General features: G+C 37.0%; 1 protein-coding gene and 1 pseudogene across 1 annotated transcript in view; one reads left to right on the top strand and one right to left on the bottom strand.

Moving 5' to 3' along the window:
- Positions 1-23,779, bottom strand: part of STK3 (serine/threonine kinase 3) — a 293,448-nt gene that overhangs the window by 259,579 nt on the left and 10,090 nt on the right. The gene's annotated exons all lie outside the window — the stretch shown is intronic.
- On the top strand, positions 16,950-17,529 carry LOC133042360 (eukaryotic initiation factor 4A-II-like; annotated as a pseudogene).

Here is a 23,779-nt window from a genome sequence, read left to right as displayed (position 1 = left end):
TAATTAGCCTCCAACTAATAAAAATAAAGGGGAAAAAAAAGAGAGAAAAGAGACCCTAGGAAAACATCAATAATTAAGAAATGAGGTCATGAAGGACAAGAAAGTAGTACCTGACCACTTTCAAGAATGCTACTGAAAGTTCAAACAACTTGAAAATTTGAAAGTGTCTGTTACAGGACTTCCACTTCTGACTACAAGGAAGTAAGAGGATATTATCTGTCTGCTGCCAACAGCCAAAAAACTAAAAAAAAAAAAAAAAAATTATGGGAAACTATTTTCACAAATTAGATATCAGACATTTCAGGACTGTGATCCATAACAAAAGGAAAAAAATAATAAGAAAAGCCCTGCTATCGCCCAGGCTTTACCTCTAAAGCTATATGGGCTATATGGGCTATATCCAAAATGTAGCACAGTGAGAGGAATTCAAAGAGCCCAACAATTTTGCAGAGTTAAAGAAACAAAGATGAGAGTTTGGAGAGGCAAGGCAAATAAAATTTACACTACAGAACACCTGTGAGAAAAGAGCTATACTGAGAAAGAAGTCCACCAATCTACCGAACAGTTCCCTTGACTATTTAGCTGAATGCCAACCTGTACATGCTTACAAAAACATACTACAAAGCCCAACAAAATCGATTTCCTAAGGGGGGAAAAAAAGATTTCTAAAAAGAACAACTCCCAGAGATCACACAAGGCTGAGAATCTTTCCCATCAACAATAGTTAAATCAACAATAGTTATGAGAATACATCCCAGAACAACCTTGTTTTACAAGAGAGACCGCATTACCAAAACATAAAGTCTACTTTGCGTGAGTACATACTCAGTTGTCCAACTCTTTGTGACCCCATGGACTGTAGCCCACCAGGCTCCTCTGTCCATGGATTCTCCAGGCAAGAATACTGGAGTGGGTTGCCATGCCCTCCTCCAGGGGATTTTCCTGATCCAGGAATTGAACCTGTGTCTTCTGCATCTCCTTTATTGCAAGCAGACTCTTTACTGAGCCAGCAGTGAAGCCAAAAGGCTACTTAGACTTCCCAAAAAGAGCTTAAAAACAGGCTTCAAAACCACTGAGCCAATCTACAAGGTAACTTAACTGCCTACCAGAACAAGTCTATAGAGGCATACCTTCTTTTATTATGTTTTGCAGATACTGAGGTTTTTTTGTTACGAAACTAAGGTGTGTGGCAACCCTGCATAAAACAAGACTTATTGGTACCATTTTTCCAACAGCATTTGCTCACTTTGTGTCATGTGTCACATTTTGGTAATTTTCACAATATTTCAAACTTTTTCATTATTATTATGTTTTTATAATGATCTGTACTCAATGATCTTACATATTACCATTGCAATGTGTTTTCGGATTCCATGAACTGCACCCATATGAGCCTAATAAATGTTATCTGTGCTGACTGCTCCACCAACTGGCCATTCCCCATCACTCTCCCTTTTCCTCGGGCCTCCCTATTCTGAGACAAAACAATATCGAAATTAAGCCAATTACTAACTCTAAAACAACCTCCAAGTGTTCAAGCAAAAAGAAGAGTCACCCATTTCTCACTTTAACTTAGAAGCTAGAAATGATTAAGCTTAGTGAAGAAGGTTTGTCAAAAGTGGAGATAGGCCATAAGCCAGGCCTCCGGTGCTAAACAGTTACCCAAGTTGTGAATGCCAAGCAAAAGTTCTTTCCTGTTGTTTAATTTATTTTTAATGGGAGGATAATTGCTGTACAATGTTGTGTTGGTTTCTTTCATACATCAGCATGTATCGGCCTTAGATATACACATGTCCCCTCCCTCTTGAAACTCCCTCCCACCTCTCATCCCTCTGGGTTGTCACAGAGCATCGGTTGAGCTCTCTGAGTCATAAGGCAAATCCCCACTGGCTATCTACTTTACATGCGGTAATGGGTGTGTTTTAGTACTACTCTCTCAACGCTTTCCACTCTCTCCTTCCCTCGCTGTGCCCACAAGTCTGTTCCCTATGTCTCCTGCTGCCCTGCAAGTAGGTTCATCACTACAATTTTTCTATTAATAGATTCCATATATGTGCATTAATATATGATATTTACTTTTCTCTTTCTGACTTACTTCACTCTGTATAACAGGCTCTAGGTTCATCCACCTCATCAGAACTCAGTCAAATGTGTTCCTTTTTATGGCTGAGTAATATTCTATTGTATATATGTACCACAACTTCTCTATCTTATTCATCTGTCAATGGACAGCTAGGTTGCTTTCATGTTTGGCTATTGTAAATAGTGCTTCAGTGAATGTTGGGGTACATGTGTCTTCTTTTAGAATTATGGTTTTCTCAGGGTATGTGACCAGTAGTGAGATTTCTGGGTCATATGGGAGGTTATTCCTAGCTTTCTGAAGAAATCTCCATACTGTTCTCCACAGCAGCTGTATGGGAAAAGTTCTTGAAGAAAAGTTAAAGCACTACTCCAGTGAACACACAAATGATAAGAAAACAAAACAGCCTTGCTGCTGATAAGGAGAAAGTTTTAGTAGTCTGGTTAGATCAAACGAGACACAGCATTACCTTAAACCAAAGCTTAATCCAGATCAAAGCCCTGATTTTCTTCACATCTATGAATCTTTACCAGCTAAGCCACAAGGGAAACCCATCTGTGAAGACAGAGAAAAGTAAAGCAGTGGCAAGAGGAAAGTCTGTAGCTAGCAAAGGGTGATTCATGGGTTTTAAGGAAAGAAGGCATCTCCATAACATGAGAGTGCAAGGTGAAGCAGAAAGTACTCATGTAATGCTGCAGCAAGTTACACAGAAGATCCAGCAAGATGCAGGCACCTGCACTAAACAAGATCAGGACATCCAGTCCCATCACCTCATGGCAAACAGATGCGGAAGAAGTGGAAAGAGTGACAGATTTAATTTTCTTGGGCTCCAGAATCACTGTGGACAGTTAATGCAACCATGAAATTAAAAGATGCTTGCTCCTTGGAAGAAGTGAAGTGAGTGAAAGTGGCTCAGTCTTGTCCAACTCTTTGTGACCCCATGGAACATACAGTCCATGGAATTTTCCAGGCCAGAATACTGGAGTGGGTAGCCTTTCCCTTCTCCAGGGGATCTTCCCAACCCAGGGATCAAACCTAGGTCTCCCACATTGTAGGCAGACTCTTTACCAGCTGAGCCACAAGGGAAGCTCAAGAAACAAGAGTGGGTACCCTATCCCTTCTCCAGCAGATCTTCCTGACCCAGGAATTGTACCAGGGTCTCCTGCACTGCAGGTTGATTCTTTACCAACTGAGCTATCAGGGAACCCTTCTTTGGAAGAAAAACTATGACAAACCCAGACAGCATAGAAATCACTTTGCCAACAAAGGTCCGTATAATCAAAGCTATGGTTTTTCAAGTGGTCATGTATGGATGTGAAAGTTGGACCATAAAGAAGGCTGAGCGCCAAAGAACTGATACTATTGAATTGTGGTGCTGGAGAAGACTCCCTGAGAGTCCCTTGGACTGCAAGAAGATCAAACCAGTCCATCCTAAAGGAAATCAGTCCTGAATATTCATTGGAAGGACTGATGCTGAAGCTGAAGCTCCAATATTTTGGCCACCGATATAGAGCCGACTCATTGGAAAAGACCCTGATGCTCAGAAAGACTGAAGACAGAAGGAGAAGGGGACAACAGAGGATGAGATGGTGGGATGGCATCATCAGCTCAATTGGACATGAGTCTGAGAAAACTCCAGGAGACAGTAAAGGAGAGGGAAGCCTGGCATGCTGCAGTCCACAAGGTCACAAAGAGTCTAATGCACCTTGGGGACTGAACAACAACACTAAACAATAGATGTCCAGTGTAGATTCAACAGCCTTATATTGCAAGAAAATACCATCGAGGGCTTTCACAGCTAGAGGGGAGAGGTCAACACCTGGCTTCAAAGCTTCACAGGACAAGAGCTAATGAAGCTGGTGAGTTTAAGTTGACACCAATGCTCATTTACCCTCTGAAAATCCTAGGGTCCCTAAGGATTATGCTAAATCCACTCTGCCTGCACTCTGTAGGTAGAATAATAAAGCCTGAATGACAATACATCTGTTTTACAACTGAATATTATAAGCCCACTCTTGAGACCTGCTGCTCAGAAAAAAAAAGATTCCTTTCAAAACATTACTACTCATTGACAATGCACTTGGTCACCCAAGAGCTCTTTGAAAATGCACAAAGATAATACTGTTTTCCTTCCTGCTAACACAAAGTCCATTCTGCAGCCCATGATCAAGGAGCAATTTCAAATTTCAAGTATTATTACTTCTATATATATTTCATATATAGCCTTATGATATGTATTTCATAAGGCTATAGGAGCCATAGACAGTGATTCCCTTGATAGCTCTGGGCAGAGTAAACTGAAAACTTGGAAAGGATTCCCCAATCATAAGAACATTAATGATTCAAAGGAAGAGGTCAAAATATCAACATCAATATGGTTTGAAAGAACTGAGCAGAAATCTCATGGATGACTTTGAGGGATTCAAGACTTCAGTGAAGGAAAATATTGCAGATGTGATAGAAACAGCAAAAGAACTGTAATTTAGAACTGGAACTTGAAGATGTGACTGAACTGCTACAATCTCATGATAAAACTTTAGCAGATGAGGAATTGTCTCTTATAGATGAGCAAAGAAAGTAATTTCTTGAGACAGAATCTACTCCTGATGAAGCTGTTACAAAGACTGTTGAAATGACAACAAAGGATGTAAAATATGGCATAAACTTTAGTTGATGAAACTGTAGCAATCTTTAAAAGGACAGACTCCAATTGTGAAAGAGGTTCTACTGTGGGTAAAATGCTATCAAGCCCAGCACTGCATGCTACAGAGAAATGGTCTGAGAAAGAGAGTAATCGATGTGGAAAACTTCACTGTTGTCTTATTTTAAGAAACTGCCATAGCAACACCAACTTTCAGCAACCACCACCCAGATGAGTCAGCAGACATGAACATCAAGGCAAGATCCTCCACCAGCAAAAAGATTACATCTTACTGAAGGTTCAGATGATGGTTTGGAGACGGCAATGACAACCCACTCCAGTACTCGTGCCTGGAAAATCCCATGGACGGAGGAGCCTGGTGGGGTACAGTCCACGGGGTCGCGAAGAGTTGGACACGACTGAGCGACTTCACTTTCACTTGATTTCACTTTCATGCATTGGAGAAGGAAATGGCAACCCACTCCAGTATTCCTGCCAGGAGAATCCCAGGGACAGGGGAGCCTGGTGGGCTGCCGTCCATGTGGTCACACAGAGTCAGACATGACTAATGTCACTTAGCAGCAGCAGCAGCAGATGGTTAGCATTTTTCAGCAGTAAAGCATTTTCAATTAAGGTATATTACACTGTTTTCTAGACAACACTATTGCCCACTTAGTAGACAACAGTATAAACACAACTTTTCTGTATACTTGGAAACCAAAAAATTCATGTGATTCACTTTGTTGCAATATTCACTTCATTGCAGTTGTCTGAAACTGAATCCTCAATATCTCAGAGGCATGCCTGGAACTCTTTAAAAACTTAAAATCCAGCCTCCACAATGTAAAAATTTTAAACATTAAGAATTCAATGAAAAATTACTAGACATAAGAAAAACTGGGAACTATGACTCACAAGGAGGAGAAAACTTAGTCAATTAAAACAGACACACACACACAAAATAAAACCAGACATAGAAATGGCAGAAACAGTAGAATTAACAAAAATAATCTTATAAAAAGCAAATATAAATACGTCCCATGTACTTATTGATGTAATGGAAACAGATAAGAAAAAGAGCTAAACAGAAATTTTAGAGATGAAAAAAATAAACTATCTGAAATGAAGTTTTCACTGGATAAGACTTAAACAGATTAGACTGTACAGCACAAAAGATAACTTGAAGAAAAAAAGTCTTAATAATAAAGGAAAAAAGAAAAAGCCTGAGCCCTACATGGAAATGAAGAATAGATATTAAAAAACCGAAACAGACAAAAAGAGGGAAAAGGGCTGAAGGAAATACTGGCCAAACATTTTTCAAATTGTATAAAAACAATAAAACTAGAGATGCAAGTAACTAACCAAATCTAAAAGGATAAATACACACAGAGAGACAAATCTGATGTATTATAATGAAATTGCCAGCATTAAGAGGTATACCAGTAGAGGAAGAAAATACTAAAAGCTAAATACTGAACATCCCAGGAAAAAGACATATTACTTAAATAAGGATAAAGACAAGAATGACTATAGTCTTCTTGTCAGACAGTAAGCAAGCCAAAAGACAGTGACTCTTTAATGAGATGAAAGAAAATAATAATCAAAATACAACTCTATATTTAATGGAAATATCCCTCAGAAGGTAAGAAATAAAAATTTTCAAACAAAAAAAGGTGAGAAAATTCATTATGAGCTGACTTTCACAACAATAAATGGTTAAAAACAGCTCCTTAGGCTACAGGAAAATGATGTCAAAAGGAAACATAAATCTATACAGAAGAATAAAGAACAACAGCTATTAAAAAATATAGGTAAAAACGGTGGGGGGGGGGGGGAAGTTTCCCCCATTTAACAACAGCAGAATATACATTCTTCTCAAATGCACAAGGAACAGAAACACTCTCCAAAAGGGATGGCATGTTAGGCCACAAGAATACTTTAGTTTTCTTCTGCAAACAAAATGGAATGAAACCAGGAATCAATAATAGAAAGACAACAGAAAAATCCAAAAATACGTGGACATTAAACAATATATTCTTAAACAAAAACAGGGTCAAGGAAGAAATCACAAGGAAATTAAGAAAATATCAGGAGGGACTTCCCTGGTGGTCCTATAGTTAAGAATTTACCATCCAATACAGGGGATGTAGGTTTGATACCTGGTTATGGAGCTAAAATCCCACATGCCTGGTGGTCAAAAAACCAAAACATAAAACACAAGCAATATTGTAAAACATTCAACTAAGACTTTAAAACTTGTCCACATCAAAAAAAAGAAAAGAAAATATCTAGAGACAAATGAAAGCACAACATACCAAAACGTCTGGGATGCAGCAAAAGCAGCATTAAGAGAGCAGTTTATAGCAGTAATCCCTTCTATTTAAAAAGAAGACATCAAAGCAACAATGTGACTTTATACATCAAACGACCAGAAACACAAATTAAACTCAAAGTTCATAGAAGAAATGAAATGATAAAGATTAGAACAGAGATAAATAGTGAATACAAAAGAAAATTTTTAAAAATTTTAAAATTTTAAAATTCAACAAAATTTTAAAAATTCAACAAAATTGAATATTTGTCTCCTCCAAAAATATATACTGATGATATCCAAACTCCCAAAGATGACGGTATTAGGAGCTGGGGCTTTGGGGAGGTGCTTAAGTTATAAGGATGGAACCCTCATGAATGGAATTAGTGCCTTATGAAAAAAGCTCCACAAGCTTTCACCTGCATGTGACCATGCTTGGCACCCCGATCTTGTGCTTCCAAGTTTGCAGAACAGTGAAAAATAAATTCCTATTATTTACAAGCTACCCAGTCTTGGTATCTCAATAAAGCAGATTGAAACCAAGAGTTGGTTTTTTGAGACCAACAAAATTGGCAAACCCTTAGCTAGACTAGGGTTTCCCTTGTAAACCTGGTAAAGAATCCTCCTGCAATGAAGGAAACCTGGATTTGATCCTTGGGCTGGGAAGATCCCCTGGAAAAAGAAAAGGCTACCCACTCCAGTATTCTGGGCTGGAAAATTTCATGCACTACACTAAATGGGGTCGCAAAAAGTCGGACACAACTAAGTGACTTTCACTTTCACTTTTGCTAGATTAGGAATCAAAGACGACATTAAAATTGATGTCACAGAAATAAAAACTATTGTTAAGAGAATACTATGAACAATGAACCTAAAAGAAATAGATAAAATCTTAGAAAGATATAATCTTCTAAGACAAAATCATGAAGAAATAGAAAATGTGAACAGTAAGGAAACTGAAGATATAATTAAAAACCTCTCACCAAAGAAAAACACAGGACTAGATGGCTTTGCTGGAGAATTCTACCAAACATTTTAGGAAGAATTAACACCAATAATCCTTCCAAAGAATTCAACTCTTTCAAAGAATTGAAAAAAAAGGAAAACTTACAAACTCATTCGTTGAGGCCAGTATTATTCTGATATTAAGACCATACAAAGATACAACATGGAAAAACAAAAACAAAAACTACAAACTAATATTCCCAATAAATGCTGATGCAAAAATACTCAACTACTAATAAACCAAATCCAACAGTATATTAAAAGGATTATACACTATGATCAATTTATACCTAGAATATAAGAACAGTTCAACAAATGAAAATCAACAACAAAATAAAGAACAAAAACTGCATGATCATCTCAGCTGACAAAGTAAAAGCATTTGACAAAATTCAATACCCTTTCATACAGATAAAAAAAAACACTCAACAAACTGGAAATAAAACTATCTCAACATAATGAAAAGTTTGCAAGAGAGTGAATGGTAAAAGACTAAAAGCTTTTCTTCTAAGATAAGGAACAAGGCAAGAATGCCCACTCTTGTCACTACTATTCAACACAGTACTAGAAGTTCAAACCAGAGAAATTAAACAAGAAACAAAAATAAAAGGCAAAGAAGAATTGTAAAAGAAGCAAAATTATCTCAATTCACAAACAACATGACCTCATATGTATAGAACTCTAAACATTACACATATACACATAAAAACCTGTTATAACTAATGAATGATTTCAGCAAAAGTTTTGCAGCATACAAAATCAACACAAAAAAATCAATTACACTTCAAATACATTAACCAGAAGTAAAATGAAGTTAAGAAAAAAATCCCATTTTTATAGCATAAAAAAGGGGAAAGTACTTAGAAAGAAATTGAACTAAGGAGCTAAAAGACTTATACACTGAAAACAAAAAGACATTGTTGAAAGTAAAAATAATAAAAGAATATACAAATAAATGGACATACACCCTATGCTCAAGGATTGGTTGGAAGACTTAACACTGTTTAAATCAATCTACAGATTCAATGCAATCTCTATCAACATCCCGTGACTTTATTTTTTTCAGAAGGTGAAAAAACAATCCTCCAATTCATATGGAATTTCAAGGAGTCCCAAATAGCCAAAACAATCTTGAGGAGAAAAAACAAAGTTAGAGGTCTCCCAGTTTCTGATTTCAAAACATACTACAAAACAAAAGTAATCAAGACACTGTGGTACTGATTAAAGTCAGTACCACAAACTAATGCAACAGAACAGAGAGCCCAGAAATAAGCCCTTGTATGCAGGACCAAATGATTTTCAAAGGGTGTCAGGACTACAGAGTGGGGAAAGGACAGTCTCGTCAACAAATGGTCCTGGGAAAGTTGAATGTCTACATGCAAAAGAAGCTGGACTTTTACCTTACAAAAATGTTTAAAATTAACTCAAAATCTATAAGACATAAACGTAAGACCCAACCTTGAAGAAAACATCCGGGAAAAGATTTAGGACACTTGAATGAAAATGATTTCTGTAAAATAACAAAATAAAAATCCTAAAATTTACGTGAAATGACAAAAGGCCCAGAATTGCCAAAGCAATTCTGAGGAAAAAGAACAAAGCTGGAGGCACAAACATTCCAGACTTTAGACTATGCTACAAAGCTACAGTAATCAACACAGCACGGTACTGACACAAGAACAGACATGTATAATAGATCAACGGAACAGAACAGAGTGCCCAGAAATAAACCCATACATCTACAACCAACTAATCTATGACAAAGGAGGCAAGTATACACAATGGAGAAAAGACAGTATGTTCAAAAAGTAATGTTGGGAAAGCTGGACAGCTACATGTAAACTAATGAAACACACTTTCATACCATATGCAGAAGTAAACTCATGGTTAAAGATATGACACCATAAAACTCCTAGAAGGGAACACATGCAAAACATTCTGACATAAATCAAAGCAATATTTTCTTAGATCAATTTCCCAAAGCAAAAGAAATAAAAACAAACAAACAGTACCAAATGGAACTTAAAAGCTTTTGTCTGGCAAAAGAACCATCAACAAAACAAAAAGAAAACTTATAGGAGAAAATATGTACAGGTGATACAATGAACAAGAGGTTAACATCTAAAATATACAAACAATTCATATAATTCAGTATCAAAAAAACAACAACAAAGAACCTAGTCAAAAACTGACTAGAAGACCTGAACAGACATTTCTCCAAAGAAGATATACAGATGGCCAACAGGCACATGAAAAGATGCTCAACTCTGTTAATTATTAAAGAAATGCAAATCAATACCACACTGAGGTGTCACCTCACACTGGTCAAAATGGCTATCATCAAAAAGTCTACAAATAAAAAATGTTAGAGAGGGTGTGGAGAAAAGGGAACCCTCCTACATTATTGATGGAAATGTAAATTGGTGCAGCCACTATGGAAAACAGCATGGAGGTTCCTTAAAAGAACTAAAAATAGAGCTACCATATGATCCAGCGATCCCTAGGATATATATTCCTAGGTACACACATCCAGAAAAGGTGAAAACTCTAATAAAAAAGATACATGCACCTCAGTGTTCATAGCACACTATTTATGACAGCCAACACAGAGAAACAACCAAAGTGCCCATCAACAAATCACTGTCTTATACCTACACACACACACACAAAGTGGAATATTATTCATGAAAAAGAATGAAATACTGCCATCTGCAGCAACATGAACAGACCTTGAGAATAGTATACTTAGTGAAGTAAGTCAGACATAGAAAGACAAATTTGACATATCACTTATATGTGGAATCTAAAAGATAATACAAAAGAATTTATATATACATAGGAACTGACTCTCAGACACAGAAAACAATTTATGGTTACCAAAAGTGGGGGGTGGAGAGGGATGAATTATGAGTATGAAATAACAGGTAAATACTACTATATATAAAATAGATAAGCAACATATTCCACTCATAACATGCAGAACTCTATACAATATCCTTAAGTAAACTGTAATGGAAAATAATCTGAAAAAATATGTATAACTGAATCACTTTGCTATACATCTGAAATACAATAAATGAACTATACTGTAATTTTTTTAATGTGAAAATAATCCCAATGATGAGGAATCATTTTTAAGGTATTAATACTTAAGGACTGTAGTTTTAAAATCAATCTGCTATCACATTACCGTAATCATAGATCAATTTTTTAGTATTATTAGAGATGTGTGCTTATAATGCCTTTGTGCTTATAATACAAAGTAGAACTATAACAATTGCCTGATCTTATACAGAAACTGTATATGAATTTGTTCTGAAATAAAAATATTGCCTGGGGGAAAAAAAATCAGACCTAGTGAAAAGTAAAAGTCAAAAGAGACTTCAAAACTATAGGTTTCAATGTGCTCCCCAACCCATACACAGATACTGGAATCAGCAGAGACTGGAAGACATATGGGCTCAACGTGTTTGAGCACAACTTTTGCACAAATCACTGATGGACAAGGCAATCCCAAAGAATTCTGGCTAGAAAACTAAAAATAAAAGATGTGAGCAAGGTATTGCCAGCAAAGCACTGCAGGGAGATAGATGCTACAGTTTAAGTTCATGAAAGTTTAAAAAAAAAAAAAAAAGCCTGGGAAGCAGGAGAGAAACTAGGGCTCCTATAATGTATCATTTTACAAGTACAGTTTTAAACAAACCAAAAATTATGAAACCTGCAAAGGAAAAGTGTGACCCATACTTAGTAAAGCACTCAACAAAACAAAATAGAAGCAATCAATGTAAAAAACAAAAGCAGTCAATAGACAATGACCCACTGTGGGTCCAGCTATTGGATACATCAGAAAAAGGCTTCAAAGCAGCTACTCTAAATACATTCAAAAAAATGAAACTATGTTAAGGAAATTAAAAGAAAACACCACGAAAATTATACAAAAAATAGAGAATCTCAATAGCAATACAGAAACTAACAAAAATGTAAAATTCGGATGTGAAAAATACCTTAAAGACAATACATTAGAAGAGTTTGACAGCATTTCTGAGATAACAGATAAAAAAAATCAGTAAACATGAAAATAACTAAATAAAGTATCTTTCCTATGAAAACAAAATGAGTGAAGAAAAATCAACAGAGCCTCAGAGCCTAGTAAGACATCAACATACCAATACAGTCATAAAGGGAATCTCAAGAGAAAAAGAGGCTTCCCTGGTGGCTCAGCGATAAACCTGCAATGCAGGAGACACAGGAGACACGGGTTCGATCCCTGGGTCAGGAAGATCCCCTGGAGGAGGAAATGGAAACCCACTACAGTATTCTTGCCTGGAGGATTCCACGGACAGCGAGCCTGGTGGGCTATAGTCCATAGACTCGCAAAGAGGCGGCTATGACTGACAAGCACGCAGGAGAAAAGAGTGAATAAGAGGCAGAAAAATACTTTTTTTAAAAACAGTGACTGAAAACTTCCAAAATTTGAAGAAAAACAATAATGTACACATACAAGAAACTAAATGATTAATGGAGATAAACACACAAAGATCCACATTTAGATACATTGGAATCAAACTGATGAAAGACAAAAAGAAATTTCTGAAAAAAGAAAGAGAAAACGGCTCATCATGAATTAGAACAAGAATGTCATTAAAAGCTGAGTTCTCATCAGAAACCATGGCAGCCAGAAGGTAGTGAAAGAAACACTCAAAGTGCTAAAAGAACAATGTCATCCAAGAATCCTTAAATCCAGCAAATTTATCTTTCAAAAATGAAGGGAAAATAAGAACATTCCCCGATAAACAGAAACTAACAGAATCTGCTGTAAGCAGAACTTCTGTACAAGAAATAATAAAGGAAATGCTTCTGGGTGAAAAGAAATGGTAAATATTTACATAAACATAAATTTAAAAAGCAGAGACATTACTTTGCCAACAAAGGTCCGGCTAGTCAAGGCTATGGTTTTTCCAGTGGTCATGTATGGATGTGAGAGTTGGACTGTGAAGAAAGCTGAGCACCAAAAAATTGATGCTTTTGAACTGTGGTGTTGGAGAAGACTCCTGAGAGTCCCTTGGACTGCAGAGAGATCCAACCAGTCTGGAAGGACTGACGCTGAAGCTGAAACTCCAATACTTTGGCCACCTCATTCAAAGAGTTGACTCGTTGGAAAAGACCCGGATGCTGGGAGGGATTGGGGGCAGGAGGAGAAGGGGACGACAGAGGATGAGATGGCTGGATGGCATCACTGACTCGATGGACACGAGTTTGAGTGGATTCTGGGAATCTGTGATGGACAGGGAGGCCTGGCGTGCTGCGATTCATGGGGTCGCAGAGTCGGACACGACTGAGTGACTGAACTGAACTGAACTGAAAAGATAGTATATTTATCTTATAAAACATGACAGTTTAAATCAATAATTTCAACACTGAACTGTTGAAATTGTAACATATTTAGGTAAAACATATACAAAAACAACACAACAGGGGAAATGGAGCTATAATTAAGCAAATTTACTGGAATCAGGTTAACCTGAAGTTGATTGTAATAAAGATACATACTATAATCCCTAGGGCAACTACTAGGAAAAAAGTAGAAAAAATGTACTTAACAGAACTATACTGGTTAATTACTTTAAATAATATAGCCAGATCATTCAATTAAAAGAGAAAGATTGCTAGACTAGATAAAAAATAAGACCCAACTACATTCTGACATCACCTTAACTATAAAGACAAAAAGAGGTTAAAAGTAAAAGGATGGAGATAAAGATAGACAGATAGATGAATACAGATATATAGATACAAACACAGATGACATGTTAAACTAATCAAAGCAAAACTAAAGTGGTTGTATTACTATCAGGCAAAGAAGACTGCAGAGAAATTATTACCAGGGCTAAAAATGGATATTCTGTAATGACAAACAGTCAATTTATCAGGAAGACATAACAACTCTAAATGTGTAAGCACCCTACAACAAAGCTTACAAAACACAAAACGAAACAAATTATTGATAGGAGAAGGACAAACTCAAAATAACTGCAGGAGATTTCAACAACTCCTCTCTCAGTAATTGATACAGTAAGTTCACAGAAAATCAGTAAGGATATAGAAGACAGACAACAATATCAACCAGTTTAAATTCTTTATTTTGTACCTTTTATCTCTAGCATTTCTTTTTGACTCTTTCAAAAAGAAATAATTTCCACTGCGCAGGTAAATTCTCCGAACTGTGCACAGGTGCTGCCCACCTTTCACTAGACACTTAACACAGCAGCCCTTGTGAATCCAAAATCCCGACACGGCGATTCCAGCGTTTCTATCACTTCTGACTCTGGTCCTGTTGACTATTTCATCTTTTGACAGTGGGTCATTTTCCGTGTTTTTATGGGTACTATCTTCACGTGAATCCCAGATACACATGTACATGCATACAAATATATAAGCACTGATACAGAACTATTTAATCTAAGTGACTGGAGAACAAAACTCACATATATTATCAGAAACTGTATCCAAAATACATAAAAAAAAATCTTAATCAGTCAGCTCAGTTCAGTCGCTCAGTCGTGTCCGACTCTTTGCGATCCCATGAACCGCAGCACGCCAAGCCTCCCTGTCCCTCACCAACTCCCAGAGTCCACCCAAATCCATGTCCATCGAGTCGGTGATGCCATCCAGCCATCTCTTCCTCTGTCGTCCCCTTCTCCTCCTGCCCGCAATCTTTCCCAGCATCAGGGTCTTTTCAAATGAGTCAGCTCTTTGCATCAGGTGGCCAAAGTATTGGAGTTTCAGCATCAACTTCAGTCCTTCCAATGAACACCCAGGACTGATCTCCTTTAGGATGGACTGGTTGGATCTCCGTGCAGTCCAAGGGACTCTCAGGAGTCTTCTCCAACACCACAGTTCAAAAGCATCAATTCTTCGGCGCTCAGCTTTCTTCACAGTCCAACTCTCACATCCATATATGACCACTGGAAAAACCATAGCCTTGACTACTGGACCTTTGTTGGCAAAGTAATGTCTCTGCTTTTTAATATGCTGTCTAGGTTGGTCATAATTTTCCTTCCAAGGAGTAAGCGTCTTTTAATTTCATGGCTGCAATCACCATCCGCAGTGATTTCGGAGCCCAGAAAAATAAAGTCAGCGATTGTTTCCACTGTTTCCCCATCTATTTGCCATGAAGTGATGGACTGACGCTGAAGCTGAAGTTTCAATACTCTGGCCACCTGATAGGAACACACAACTCTTCAGAAAAGATCCTGATATGCAGAAGGACTGAAGGCAAGAGGAGAAGCGGGCAGCAGAGAATGAGATGGTTAGATAGAACCACCCACTCAATGGACACTGAGCAAACTCCAGGAGATAGTGAATGACAGGGAAGCTTGGCACACTGCACTCCATGGGGCCGCAAAGAGACACGACTCAGAAACTGAACAACAACAACAAGGAAAGATACGATGGACCAGTAAGAGTATATCCCTACCAGAAAAAGAAGTCAGCCTCTCAAATTTTCAAAAACATCACAATGTCGCCCTGGGCTTCATGCCCTTTGTGGACAAGGAAGCACAAAGTAGCTGAAGATGAGTCACACACGTGAACACAGTGATGGAGAGAGCATCATACTAACAAATCTTTAAGACTAAGCCAAAAGGTAAGCTAACCACCACTTAGCTCTTTGGGAGTTATAATTACTTTCTTAAAGTAGGCTTGCAAACGCTCACTTTGAGCACACAAGTCATAGGTCCCCCAAGTGAATCCAGTAAAAGTTTAATGGGAATTTTCTATTAGTCCATATGTCTTATTTTCTCAACATGTGGAACAACTGAAATGTTACTAATTTAACTGAGGCAAAAAGATGGTCTCAGGGGTATTTGTCAAGCAAAAACACATGATTTATTTTGGTAAACGATTCATGCTTATCTTTATTTCCTCTTTCCCTTTCTGGTGTTTTTAAATGAAAACTGATCATTTCAGTTTATGGTATAATTTTAATTAATTTTTATATCATCAGCTTTTAAAGCCCTTACAGATAAAAAAGAAAACCTCATAATTGGAAGCCAATTTAAAATACATACACACACAAATACATTTTCCTATTTTCCTGCCTTGGCAAACACAATATAATGAGTATAATTTTATCTGTACTTGACATATTGTGATTTTAACACCTCAAAATTTCATCATAAATGTTTTTAATCACAGATCCAAATAAAGTTATTCAAGACTGAGTCCTTTAGAATATGCACTCTCTCAGGTGCTGGTGAATTTTGTGGAGAACAAGTCACCTCCAAGATCTCCCTCTCATGGAACTAGCAAGATATAGTTTACTACATACTTTAGCAGACATACCCTAGAAATATCTTTTTCAAATAAATAACTGAAAATACAATCTGGTTTTTCTGTCAATTGACTTTCTATCTCAAAAAGTAGGAAAGAACATAATCTATACATGATTGCTAACACAGTGGGAAAAAGCAGTGTTCTCCCAGGTCTTCTTTGGAGAAATGTCTATTCAAATCTTTTGCCCATTTTTATTTGGGTTGTTTTGGCCGAAGACGTGTAAATAGAAAGGAATACAAAGGATTGGCTTTCTGCACTGCTAGATCTAGCTCCCTAGTGAAGAATAATTAGGATATGCCCTCTAGATCTCTTAGGAAACTAATTTTGAAGAGGACCTGGCTAGAGTGCAAATTCAGCAACAGGGAAAAAACTCCCAGCTTTGAGAAAAGAGAGATTCCGCCTTCAAAGAGCACCTTCTACCTCATATCAGCTCTGTCATTTTCGATGTCTTTTTCTCTTCTGGCAAAGTTCTCTGTGTTTTAGTGATTACATTACAGGTATTACTACGAGTCGTAGCTCTTTAATGTTAACAGTTGCACTGTTGCTTTTCAGTCGGACACTGAGTGGTTCTTTGGATCATGTCTGGTGGCTCCGTGGATTTTAACAGAGAACATGGCGGCCCAGAGGGAATGGACCCTGATGGTATCATCAGGAGCAACTGGAATGGGATTGCTGATAACTCTGATGATATGAAATTAAAAGTTTGTTCTTCAGGGCATCTATGCTTATGATTCTGAGAAGCCATCAGCTATTCAGCAGAGAGCTATTATTCCATGTACTAAAGAGTATGATGCAATTGCTCAAGCTCAATCAGGTACTGGCAAGACAGCCACATTTGCTATTTCCATCCTGCAACAGTTGGAGATTGAGTTCAAGGAGACCCAAGCACTAGTACTATCCCCCACCAGAGAACTGGCTCAACAGATCCAAAATGTAATTCTGGCACTTGAGGACTATGTGGGAGTTTTTTTCTCCGTTGCTGAATTTGCACTCTAGCCAGGTCCTCTTCTTCATTATGACGTGCAATTTTACCAGGGGTTGAACCCTACCTAGGATGATTGCTTACTGGGGCTTAGCAACAGGGTCCACTTCACACTTAGCACTAATTGAATACTTTAATGAATAAATATAATACCAAACAAAATGCATTCAAATGCTTTCTTTAAAAAATCAACTTTAAAGGCCTTTCTATTCAGGCTAATGACAAACACAATAGTCTCAAAGATGGGAATTCCCTGGCACTCCAGTGGAAAACTGTGTCTTTCTTCAAAAGATGTCAGCAATGCCAGACATATTTCTAAAACACCTCAGAAACTCTTCAAAGGTAAATGCTTTTTTCTCCCTCCATTTAAACTGTGAAGATAAAATGTGAGGATTTAGTCTCTATACACTCAGAACTTTTCACTCCCATCCTTAGAAAAATACTAGACTTAACTGCAATAATCCCAAACAATACACTGATTAAAAGTATAGCTACATTAATAAAAGTATAACTTAAGGTGAGTTTAAACTCTTGACAACATTAACATTTGTATCATTTAGTGAGTTCTGTACTCTGACTTCTGCATAACTTTTATATACTTCATTTAATCCTCACAAAATCCAAAGAGAAGGTACTATTCTCACCTCCTCTTTATAAGTGAGTATATCAAGACTTAAAAAACGTAAGTAACTTACCCACCACTGCATCAGGAAACAGAACTAAGATTGGAACCATGTTCTACCTGACTCTAAAGCTCTGGCTCTTAACTGTTTTCCTAGCAATTATCACTTCTTAAATAGTAAGACAGATATAATTTGATGATCTCATAGTATATTTACTTTTTAAAACTGTATGAAAATTTATGACAGTTTAGTTAATTAGTGGCATTAGAACGAACTAAAATCCAACTCAAAAAATAAATGGTCTATAATGGATAGAAGACTTCATAATTAAATGAAAGTCTTGTTTCTCAACTCTATCAAACCATTTCCTCTCAGCTTGGGCTCTCTGCCTGAAGGTACTCTAAAATTATAATTTCCTGGCAAAGGACTTTAAAGAAGAAGTTAAGATTTTTCCCCTTCCTTCACCCCTGGAGTCTTTCATTTTTAATTTCTAAGAATTTTTTCACTTACTCTCAACTGGAAAGTGGCATTATTCCTTTTAATTTCTTATAACAAACCTCTATGGAGTTAACAAACACTGTGATACACTCCCCAGCCCTAAAGACATGGTAGTGCATTTACTTTCTTACTAACTCGTTTTCAAAAAAATACAAATCCAGAAAATGCAGACAACATAAAATAGCACATTTGAAAATGCTCCAACATACTCACATCCCACCAAAATAGAAATTAAAAATAATTGTATAACAAATACGCAGAACTATGTAACTTTTTTTTTTTTTAGAACTATGTAACTTTTAATCCAGGTCATTAAAAAGATTTTTAAACACTCAACAACTATACCTAAATTTGAGAACTAAAAAAGGGAACAGAATCTTTAGCTGATTAACAATAAAAGAGGAGACGTCTACATGAAACTTCCCAAGGTCTGCTCATGAATATAAAAAAATCCACTATGACTTGTGCTAAAGAGACTACCTACACTTAAAAACTGTATTTACTCATATGTTTTAATTCCTCATTTATTTCCCCACACCTCAAATTTTGAAAATAAACTATGAGGATTTATTCTCTATACACTCTCAACTCCTTGCTCCCATCCCTAGAAGTACACTATAATTAACTGCAACAATTCCAAACATTAATACATTAATTAAAGGTGTAATAGCCACATTAATGAAAGTCTAAATTCAAGGAAAGTTTAAACTCTAACATACTAATATTTCTATCATTCAATGAGTTCTACACTCTGACTTCCACATAATTTTTATAGGCTTTCATAAAGAGAGGTATGGGGCGACCTGTGGGGACAGTGGCTGCTTTCAGCTGTTTGCAGAGATGGACACTGTTTCACTTGATTTCTCATCACATTCTGACTACTTACAGAGCAACAGCATATAGGAAGCCACTTCTCAGTACTTCTCCGAGGTTCTTTGTAAATAAATTAAGGGGAGGAAACTGAGAAATAGTTCCTGATTTTGGTGCTTTGTGAAAATTCCTTTTGCTTTTTTTAAAAAATTGGGATTATTTTCACCTGTTTGAGGTTTTTTTCCAAGAAATAAAAATAAAATTTTAAAATTACAGCTGTGTCTAACAGACAAAAAAGATCAATCATTATAAGAAAGATAAATAGCTTAAATATTTCACCCATAGAAATTAAAAATAAACTACTACAAATGCAACTTTACCATATTTGTGTGTGTGTTTTTGTGTGTGTATGTGTGTGTGTGCTCAGTCGAGTCCGACTCTTTTCGACACTATAGACTGCAGCCCTCCAGGTTCCTCTGTCCATGGGATTATCCCGGCAAGAATACTGGAGTGGGTTGCCACTTCCTCCCCCCGGAGATCTTCCCAACCCAGGGATCAACCCTGTGTCTCCTGCAGCTTCTGCACTGGCAGGTGGGTTCTTTACCACTGAGCCACCTAGGAAGTCCTATTTGTACACAAATATAGCTCTGAAACAGCAATTCCGTTTGGTGATACCATGGGTCCTCAAAATCTAAGCAATGTTTCAAAATGACAGAAATTTGTTTAACTTGGGAGTTTTGTGAGGGTTTTAAGATAAAATCTGTTCTTTTTTGAAGCAAAAAAATTGTTATTTTCATACTTAATTTTAGAAATTTAGGAAAGTTTGAAAAATTTTGCTCTCCTTCACTGCACAATAATTGCTTAGTTAAAAGATGATTAAGACGTACTACGTGAACCGTGAACTTCCAGATGTTCAAGCTGGTTTTAGAAATGGCAGAGGAACCAGAGATCAAATTGCCAACATCCGCTGGATCATAGGAAAAGCAAGAGAGTTCCAGAAAAACATCTATTTCTGCTTTATTGACTATGCCAAAGCCTCTGACTGTGTGGATCACAATAAACTGTGGAAAATTCTGAAAGAGATGGGAATACCAGACCCCCTGACCTGTCTCTTGAGAAACCTGTATGCAGGTCAGGAAGCAACAGTTAGAACTGGACATGGAACAACAGACTGGTTCCAAATAGGAAAAGGAGTGCATCAAGGCTGTATATTGTCACCCTGCTTATTTAACTTATATGCAGAGTACATCATGAGAAATGCTGGGCTGGAAGAAGGACAAGCTGGAATCAAGATTGCCGGGAGAAATATCAATAACCTCAGATATGCAGTTGACACCACCCTTATGGCAGAAACTGAAGAGGAACTAAAAAGCCTCTCGATGAAAAGTGAAGGAGGAGAGTGAAAAAGTTGGCTTAAAGCTCAACATTCAGAAAACTAAGATCATGGCCTCCGGTCCCATCACTTCATGGGAAATAGATGGGAAAACAGTGGAAACAGTGTCAGACTTTATTTTGGGGGGCTCCAAAATCACTGCAGATGGTGATTGCAGCCATTAAATTAAAAGACGCTTACTCCTTGGAAGGAAAGTTATGACCAACCTAGATAGCATATTTAAAAGCAGAGACATTACTTTGCCAACAAAGGTCCGGCTAGTCAAGGCTATGGTTTTTTCAGTAGTCATGTATGGATGTGAGAGTTAGACTATAAAGAAATCTGAGTGCCGAAGAATTGATGCTTTTGAACTGTGGTGCTGGAGAAGACTCTTGAGAGTCCCTTGGACTGCACGGAGATCCAACCAGTCCATCCTAAAGGAGATCAGTCCTGGGCGTTCACTGGAAGGACTGATGCTGAAGCTGAAACTCCCAATACTCACGCAAAGAGCTGACTCATTGGAAAAGACCCTAATGCTGGGAAGGACTGGGGGCAGAAGGAGAAGGGGACGACAGAGGATAAGATGGTTGGATGGCATCACCAACTCAATGGACATGGGTTTGGGTAGACTCCGAGAGCTGGTGATGGACAGGGAGGCCCGGCGTGCTGTGATTCATGGAGTCACAAAGAATCGGACACGACTGAGCGACTGAACTGAACTGAAGTGAACTGATGAACCCAGGAGAGTAAAAGGCCTTAGGTAAGCAAACACTGAACAAAGAGCATTTACTTTGAGAAAGGGAAAGCTAGTGTTAGGTCAGATCACTAGTTCTAAGCTGCCGTTTAGAGAAGAGCATAGGAAAGAGAAAAAACAGGTGACAATGACGCTAGACTTGGGGGGTCGGGGGGCAGGAAACAGCTATAGGTAGCAATGAAGCTTCTAACACACAAAACAGCACCCTTGACTGTTTCTATAAACTAAAACTATGAATGGCTCCATGAATTTTATTATGGTTTTTTATGAACTAAAATTTATTTTAAAATAATACTAAGTAATCAAGAAAGCAAATGATTTGTCCCAGAAGATTGGGTCAAGTGTCCTCACTTTGAAATGAATTTCCATCAAAACTGGTTGTTTTAAAATTGTTTTAAAAATATTTTAAGAGTATAATGCTTGAAGTGATTTACTTCATTTATTTGGAAAATCTATTACATAATACATCATACTTCCCAGTAATGTTCGATACTATAAAGCTATCACTATATCACTATTTTGGGAGACTGTTTTACATCACATGACTTTTTTATGAACATTAACTAACGCTGACTAATCAAGTGTTGCAAGTCTGTATATATAGGGGTGGAGTGATCCCATTTTCTTATCTTGGCCTGGTACTTGAGTTCTTTTAGAAAAAAAGACCTTGGAAGTATAAATGAGACTCAAGTGTACAGAAGGAAAACTCAACCTACCAGGAAAAGAAAATTATCAAAATACTTTCCTCTCAAGAGCTAATGAGTACATGTATTTTTAAGTTTCCACTGGAATTTTTATGAAATTCCATTGTTTAATTTCATCTTTTTTTTTAATAATTCTTAGGAATTACATAAACTATAAATTCTATTCAGTGCAATCATTTCTCTCTAATCCCTTTCTATGACCTAGATTTCACTATTAAAAATGTTTGAACAGACATTATTCAATATCATTGGAAAACGGTTACTGGCTGCTATTTGATTGCAATGATGAACTAATTCACACAGCAACTTGTAAGTGCAACCTAATGTCTTTTAATATAGTAAGCCATCACATCAAAACTAATTCTTTTTATGAGTATGTGACACAGTGGCAAATGTAACTTACCAACTATGTCACTGAGACAAATATCTCACTTTACTTATTCAAAAGCACAATAAAATAGAACAAGAGGCGTTAATATCAAAAGTAAAAGGTAGTGACATGTGGCATCTAATATCTGGGTGTGCTTCATTTTGCAATTCGCCATACTACAGTCAGTTAGGGCTGGGTTTATAAAGCAGCATCAAGATGCCCTTGTTTTGTTTGTTTTTACACAGATATACTTGTATGTAGATAAGACAAGGCAAGCCAAAAGGTCTACCTTAAAAGTAAGGCCTGAAATCTGATCAGGTCACTAGTAGTGTTCTCTGTCTTGGATTCATTTTCCTTTTCTCATTTAAGAAAAGAAGAAACTAGGTCACCTGAAACATTTAGAGCTAAGAAAAAAGTGAGGCTAGATATTAGGATAACAGTGGGTCACAAGGTAACCAGACTAAGATAGGGAGAAGACAAAAGATAAAAGTCCACTCTAAACAGTCTCTACCACAGAAATCTGTCTACACATGTCCAATTTCTGACTCAAACTTAGAAACATAAATGCATGGTGGATATTATCCAGGAAAAAGTGTAAAACTGCCAGTGCTAGCTCACATTTTTTTGATAGACTAGCCCATAGTTTGAAAAAAACGAGTCAGGCTTCCTATCTAGAAATAAAACTCTTATTTTAAAATAACATCATATTAGTGGCCAGGTTAGGGTCTTGAAATACCATCTCTCACTAAAAGTAGGGCTTAGTGTACACGTTGATTCCAGATCTGGGACAAAAGATGAACAAGATGAGGCCTCAGTATCTTATCACAGCAGAAAGCAAAGAAGCTCTCAAAGACCATGCGGGTCATGTTGTCAATTAAAGGGATTCCCACTGATCAAAGATGGGACACTCTGAGCTTCAGCAAAAGTAAATGCAATGAATTAAATCCATCAAATATGTCTACATTCATCAGCTCACAATGGCATTTTTAAAAAAAGAAAAAAAAAGGAATGAGTCCCCTTTGGAGGAAAACAGGGACTTGATTCATTATCTTAAAAACGGGTAAATAAAGGGAAAAAATCAAGCATTTATCCTGTCTTTTCCTTTCCAATGGCTAACCACATAGAAGCTGAGAAAAGTTACTCTTTAAAAAACCATTCCAACTAATAATTGAAAACAAAATGGTGTATTTTCAATTTCACCATTCTGCAACTCCCAACAAATTAAGAGAAATAAGTATTAACCATCAACAGCTGCTAACATCACAAAAAAGAGAGGCAACTAGACATTAAGTGAC

Source organism: Dama dama, chromosome 21 (assembly GCF_033118175.1).
Source record: "Dama dama isolate Ldn47 chromosome 21, ASM3311817v1, whole genome shotgun sequence".
Lineage (NCBI taxonomy): Eukaryota > Metazoa > Chordata > Mammalia > Artiodactyla > Cervidae > Dama > Dama dama.
The sequence above is the reverse complement of the archived record's forward strand: the minus strand, read 5'-3'. Positions and strand labels throughout refer to the sequence as shown.